We start from the raw sequence: 6,437 nt of genomic DNA, 5'->3' as shown, positions 1-6,437 counted from the left end.
TAGTTGTTACTATAACTTTAGTATCTATCCCAGTTTTTGTAATAACATTTTTTTTGCCTCGCTATTAAGTTTAGTCGTATATACTAGTAGAAATACTACTTCATAGTTCAATTAAAAGTTTACTAGAAATTAACATTTTAATAGATATTTTTATTCAGTACTAGAAAAAACTAGTTGCTATAAGTACTAGAAAAATTATTTAACTGATGAGATACTAGTCACTATTGTATTACTACTACTATCTAAGCAAAATATGTATAATATATATATACGTTTTTTAGTTTTAATTTTACATGTTGAATCGGCTTGCCATAGAGCGTCAGCTTGCCTCGCTGTCTCGGTACCTGCCAATCATCCTGAACGAGTGTCGAAATGGCCACGCCCAGATCGTGGTTTAGCTTTTGGGTAGTCAGTGTTCACTGTGTACCGACGAAAACAACGCAAGAATCTCTACGAAGAAATCGAATGTATTCCAGCCAACCAGCCAATTTGGCTACAAAAGTTTTAAGTACATTTCTCAATATTTTCTGGGATTTTATCGATAAAGATAATTAGACGATATTTTGCAGAGTGGGTTATTGCGCTGATATCTTGAGGACTACCGTGGACAGCTGACTCCTAAAGTTTTTGATATATTTCATATTTTGTGTGGTCCGTTCACAGCAGTGATAGAAATTAAATTATTTTCCAATAAGTTTAAATTGATGTTTACCTTTTATGGACATTTTTACCTTTATAAAGCAATTTTTTTTCTAAAAGTGTGCATCATCTTTTAAGTCAAATTCTTACTTTTAATCAGTCAATTATAATAATAATACATTTAGGCTGTTACTAAACAAATGAAGTCTGTATCAATAAAATTCATCTTTGCAGAAGTTGCATATGAAGTGGCATTTAGATGTATTTACACATGTTAATGCAGCTTAGAGGGACATGGAATGCTTTAGCCTGCAGTTACAAATGCAGAAGTAATGTTTTGATATTTTAAACATGAAATGTTGAATACTGGTATTTGAAATTATTTAAAGGGGTCATATGATGCAATTTCAAATTTTCCCTTCTCTTGGAGTGTTACAAGCTGTTCATGCATAGATAAGATCCCTAAATTTGCAAAGACTAAAGTCTCAAATCCAAAGAGATATTCTTTATAAAAGTTAAGACTTGTCCACGCCCTCCTAAAATGCCTCGTTTAAACACGTTTACATCACTGTGTGGGAAGATTTGCATAACACTGCCTAAATGTTCACACAAAGAAAGAAGGCATAACTTTTATTCTCGCTGTAGTATTGTTGTTGCCGCTCTTTATGTTGTTCCTAATCTGTATGCTGTTATTTTTTTCAGACTGATATTTAATACATACTACAGACATTGTGTTGATTTCAAAACCAAATGTGATGTGCCAAGTTACGGCAAAAGGGAAGATTTTCAAATAAGAACCACATAAATTTGAATCTGTTCTTTACTTATAGCTATTGCATGACTTCGGAAGACTTTGAAAATAACGCACAAGTCATATTGACTACTTTTAATGTGTCCATTGGCTCTTTCTGAGCCTTTTCGGAACAGACGAGTTGTGTGGAAGGAGCTGTGTAAAGATTCTAAAAAAAAAATACTTCATGTAGCACTGAAAAAAAAATAGAACATACAAGTTTTGAACAACATGAAGGTGAGTAAATAATTACTGAATTTTCACTTTGGGGAGATCAATACTTTACAATACGTAACATAATATTTAGGACAGATCAATTTGAGAACTTCTAACATTAAGTATGAAAAATTGGTATAGTACAGATAAGTTTTTGTACTAATTTTGCATGTTTTTTAAAGATATTTTGCTTTTGCAAAGATGGGAACATTCAAGAAGTTTCAAGACAAAAATCATCTAACGTACCCTTCTGAGGTTTTGGACGACTCACTTTTGGTAACTGTTTATGCTAAACTGTTGTTGTTAGCTAAGTATGTATCATCATTTGTATGCATAAGTACACTCTTAAAAATAAAGGTGCTTCAAAAGGTTCTTCAAGCGATGCCATAGAAGAACCATTTTTGGTTCCACAAAGAACCATTCAGTCAAAGGTTCTTTAAAGAACCATCTCTTTCTTACCTTTTTATAATCTGAAGAACCTTCTTTCGCCACAAAGAACCTTTTGTGAAACAGAAAGGTTCTTCAGATGTTAAAGGGTCTTTATGGAACCATTTAGACAAAAATGTTCTTCTGAAGACTAAACTATTAAACTATCGGGAAGAACCTTTATTTTTAAGAGTGTATGTGGAAAATAATGTGTTTTTTTATCCTTAAACCGCATAAACACATTGCATTACACCAAATACACAAAATAATGTTCTTTTGATCAATGTCAATCCCTTTAAAAAATGAAGATACTTTAAATGTGAAATTAAAAACGCCAGTAGATGGCAGCAAGTCACTGTTATGTGAGTCATTGCGATTGAACCGAATCATTTAAACGGTTGATTCATTCAGGAACGAAACAACTTCATGTTGCTCAGAGAGCAAAACAGTGCTGTGGCTGTGTTTGGAATGTTTTTTTTGTTGGCGAAATAGCGCAAAAACAGCCAATATGGCATCTAAAACGTAAGTCTTGATATAAAATGATTGTTTATTGGACAAATCAATATCACATTTGTAACCATGCTGATTTTTTTTTTAGGAAAATAAAGGCACTCTTCCTGTGATATTGATTAACTATATGAATATAGTAATATCTGCCCCCCTTATCTTGAATTATTTGATCATTCTTAATGCATATTAATAGACTGAATCCTGCAGTGAAAGAACGCACTCTAAATGCGTAACTTATGTGTGCACTCTGTAGTTGTGTTTAGTTTTTTTGCTAAATATTCGATATAATATCACGATGTCTCACGAGTTCAGTATTTGCTCTAAACCTGAGCAGATTTGGCTTGCATGAACTTCCCCAAGAAATTAATGAGTGAACATAACTTACGAAAAGTAACCCGCCAAATTGTCTAGTGATTTGACAGCGTTACCCGCATTTGGCGGGTATTCATTTCAAACCCTGCCTGCAAGTAATAAAAGGTTTTAAGCAACCGAGGGCACGGTGAACAGACGCAGTTATGAGTGATGTTACTGTCATGTTCAGCTTAGCTTGTTTTACAGGCAGCCAGGCTCTGTTACGGAATGAACAAATGATTAGCTCTAAACCTAACTAAAAGGAAAAACGTTTCGTTATTACTGTTAGTATGCAAGTCAGACTCTTTTGAAACGGAAACTTCATATCTGGAAAGCTGTAAAGTATTTAAACATACTTATTTAAATAATACAACGTCTTATAGTATTCAAACACTTAGTAGGCCTATCATTGCTTTAACTATTAACAATATAAAGACTTTTTAATGGCCCTTGTACTATTTTAAAATTCAAAATTGTGAAGCAGCTTGTTTTTACAGTGCTGTGTAACAGTATTGTGGCTCCTGCATGCTGACTTCTCTATGAATGAGCATTTGCATGGCAACAGACTGTGATTGGCTGATTTGTAGGGATACCCTAGATGACTAGCACACAGTCAGAGCCAATCCTCCAATCAGCACTGAGCTCAGAGCTGCTTAAAACATGGTAATACACATACAAACAAATAGACACATAGACAGTCAACATTAAGTGTATGACTGTGTATGCACACCTGTTTCACAAAGGCACAAATAGCAGATGCCAACACATGCAGCTCATGAAATAGACAGCACAAACTACATACAGCACAACTAGTCTGCAGTCTGACTGTCATTCACAGCTCCTCCCAGTGACTTCTCACAGGTTCACTGCAGGCTGGGATGATGAAGTGAGATGTCTTTCAAGTCAACTGCTGAAACATTGTAACAACATCTCCATATTTGTATACTATATCTAAATGATTTATCATTTATAATTCAGTGAATTGAAAGAAACAAAAATGTTGTTACATACAGTGGGGGAAATATTTATTCGATCACCAGCTGATTTTGTAAGTTTGCCCACTTACAAAGAAATGAAGGGTCTGTAATTTTTATGGTAGGTTTGTTTTAATGGAGAATATCAACCAAAAAATTCAGAAAAAACACATTATATAAAGGTTAGAAATTTATTTACATTTCAGTGAGTGAAATAAGTATTTGATCCCCTACCAACCAGCAAGAATTCTGGCTCCCACAGATTGGTTATGTGCCCATGTGGAACACAGATTAGTCCTGTCACTTTAAGAAGTTACACCTAATGTCAGCTCATTAGGTGTATAAGACACCTGTCCACACAATCTGTATCTTCCATTCCGACCTCTCCCACCACCATGGGCAAGACCAAAGAGCTGTCAAAGGATGTCTGAGACAAGATTGTAGATCTGCACAAGGCTGGAATGGTCTACAAGACCTTCAGCAAGAAGCTTGGTGTGAAGCTGCGTCACACGGATACGCTGTTTTCGTTCAGATCAAATCACAACGACGAAGGAAACAGATCCGGCGAGACACAGCTGACACAGAACAGCAAACGTTGTTTTACGTCCAGCGGATATTCTCCAAAATGGCGCTACAGGGTGACGCGGAGGAGACTAATTGTTGTATAAAGTCGCTCTTATTTTTCTTTTGCGCACTAAAAGTATTCTCGTAGCTTTGTAAAGTTACGGATGAACCCCTGATGTCACATGGATTATTTTACAGATCTCTTTGCTACGTCTCTGAACATTTCGGTTGCGTTGCGGTCTATGCAGGGTCAGACAGCTCTCAGATTCCATCAAAAATATCTTAATTTGTGTTCCGAAGATGAACGAAGGTCTTACAGGTTTGAAACGACATGAGGGTGAGTTATTAATGACATAATTTTTGGGTGAACTAACCCTTTAATTCATCATGCAAATAGGCTAGATTCTCAATTTTTATTTAAATGGAGAAAATAATATATGATTATTAAATAATGCATTTGCGTCTGTTTTGACATGGAAGAGACACAAAAAAAGGCGTAGTTTTTAGTACACGAACCAAACTTTGCAAATGTGGCACAACTATACAAATACACATCACTTCTTTCTTTCTTTCAGAGATATACATTTTTTTTAAAGGGGTCATATGATGTTGCTAAAAAGAACATTTATTTGGTGTAATGAAATGGGTTTATGCGGTTTAAGGTTCAAAACACATTATTTTCCACATACTGTACATCACCTTTTGGGGCCTATTACAAACTTTGGTATCAGCTGCTTTACACTTAGGCTAATGCTATGCAGATTTTTTTATTTGTTTGATTTGTCTCAAAAATACTTCTGTATTATATTTTAGCCTCTTTCCTGTATAGTATACATTTTAATTTACTTGCATAAACATTCAAGAGTAACATTAATGTTTTGTAAAAAAAAAAAATATATATATATAAAATATAAGTTCGATATAAATTTGGACTGTTGTTACTGGAGTTACAAATTAATAGGAATTTAATTAAATCCACTGATACTGGTAATTCTCAGATTATGTTTTTATTAGTCAAAAGATTAATCGCATCCAAAATAAAAGTTTTTATTTACATAATATATTTGTGTGTACTGTGTATATTTATTATGTATATATAAATACACACACATATAGTATATATTTTGAAAATATTTACATGCACATTTATATTCATATAATTTACATTATATATAAATATATCTAATATATAAACGCAACTTATTTTTCTTATGTATATATAAATACATGCCCATGCATGTATATATTTAAGTATACACAGTATACACACATACTATGTGGGGAAAAAAAATATTTTGGATGCGATTAATCTTTTGACAGCAGTAGTTTTTATAAATTTCACAATGATATTTTCAAATCGAATTTCTATAGTTCATGTAAAATTTCAAATGAAAAGGGATAGAAAATTTAGTAATAACATGGTAATAACAGTAACATTCAAAAATATTTGTGCATGCACTCATCAATAATTTATTGACTAGATGTTTTAATTGAAAAATGTTACGATTTATTTCTAAGTTATGTTTTATGATACTGTTATACGATCATGTTTCTTAATGCAAGTGCTCCCTCTAGTGGTATTCTCGAGGGAGCAGAGAGAGAGATTAAAAGCCCTTTTTGAGAAAACAGTATTTACATTATACTCCAAACATGCTGCAAAAATAACTATTACTTTTGCTATTACAATGATGGTAAACATGCTAATAACTTGATACTTTTTGTGTCAACGATGCCATAACACCAAATGTTGCATAGCTTATCGTTTTCTCACAATTTATACTTTAACACAGACTAGTAAAATGTATCCGACACTTCTTTACAGGATATATATAGAGCAGGAAATTAAGACATTGGCTAAAATGTCACATGGTTGGACACTGAATCCCTTACAAACAATGGAGAATTGAGCCTTCTGTCACACACACAGAGACACACACACACACACACACACACAGAGACAGACACAC

Source organism: Sinocyclocheilus grahami, unplaced genomic scaffold (genome assembly GCF_001515645.1).
Source record: "Sinocyclocheilus grahami isolate Dianchi unplaced genomic scaffold, SAMN03320097.WGS_v1.1 scaffold39.1, whole genome shotgun sequence".
Classification (NCBI taxonomy): domain Eukaryota; kingdom Metazoa; phylum Chordata; class Actinopteri; order Cypriniformes; family Cyprinidae; genus Sinocyclocheilus; species Sinocyclocheilus grahami.
This window is presented reverse-complemented; position numbering follows the sequence as displayed.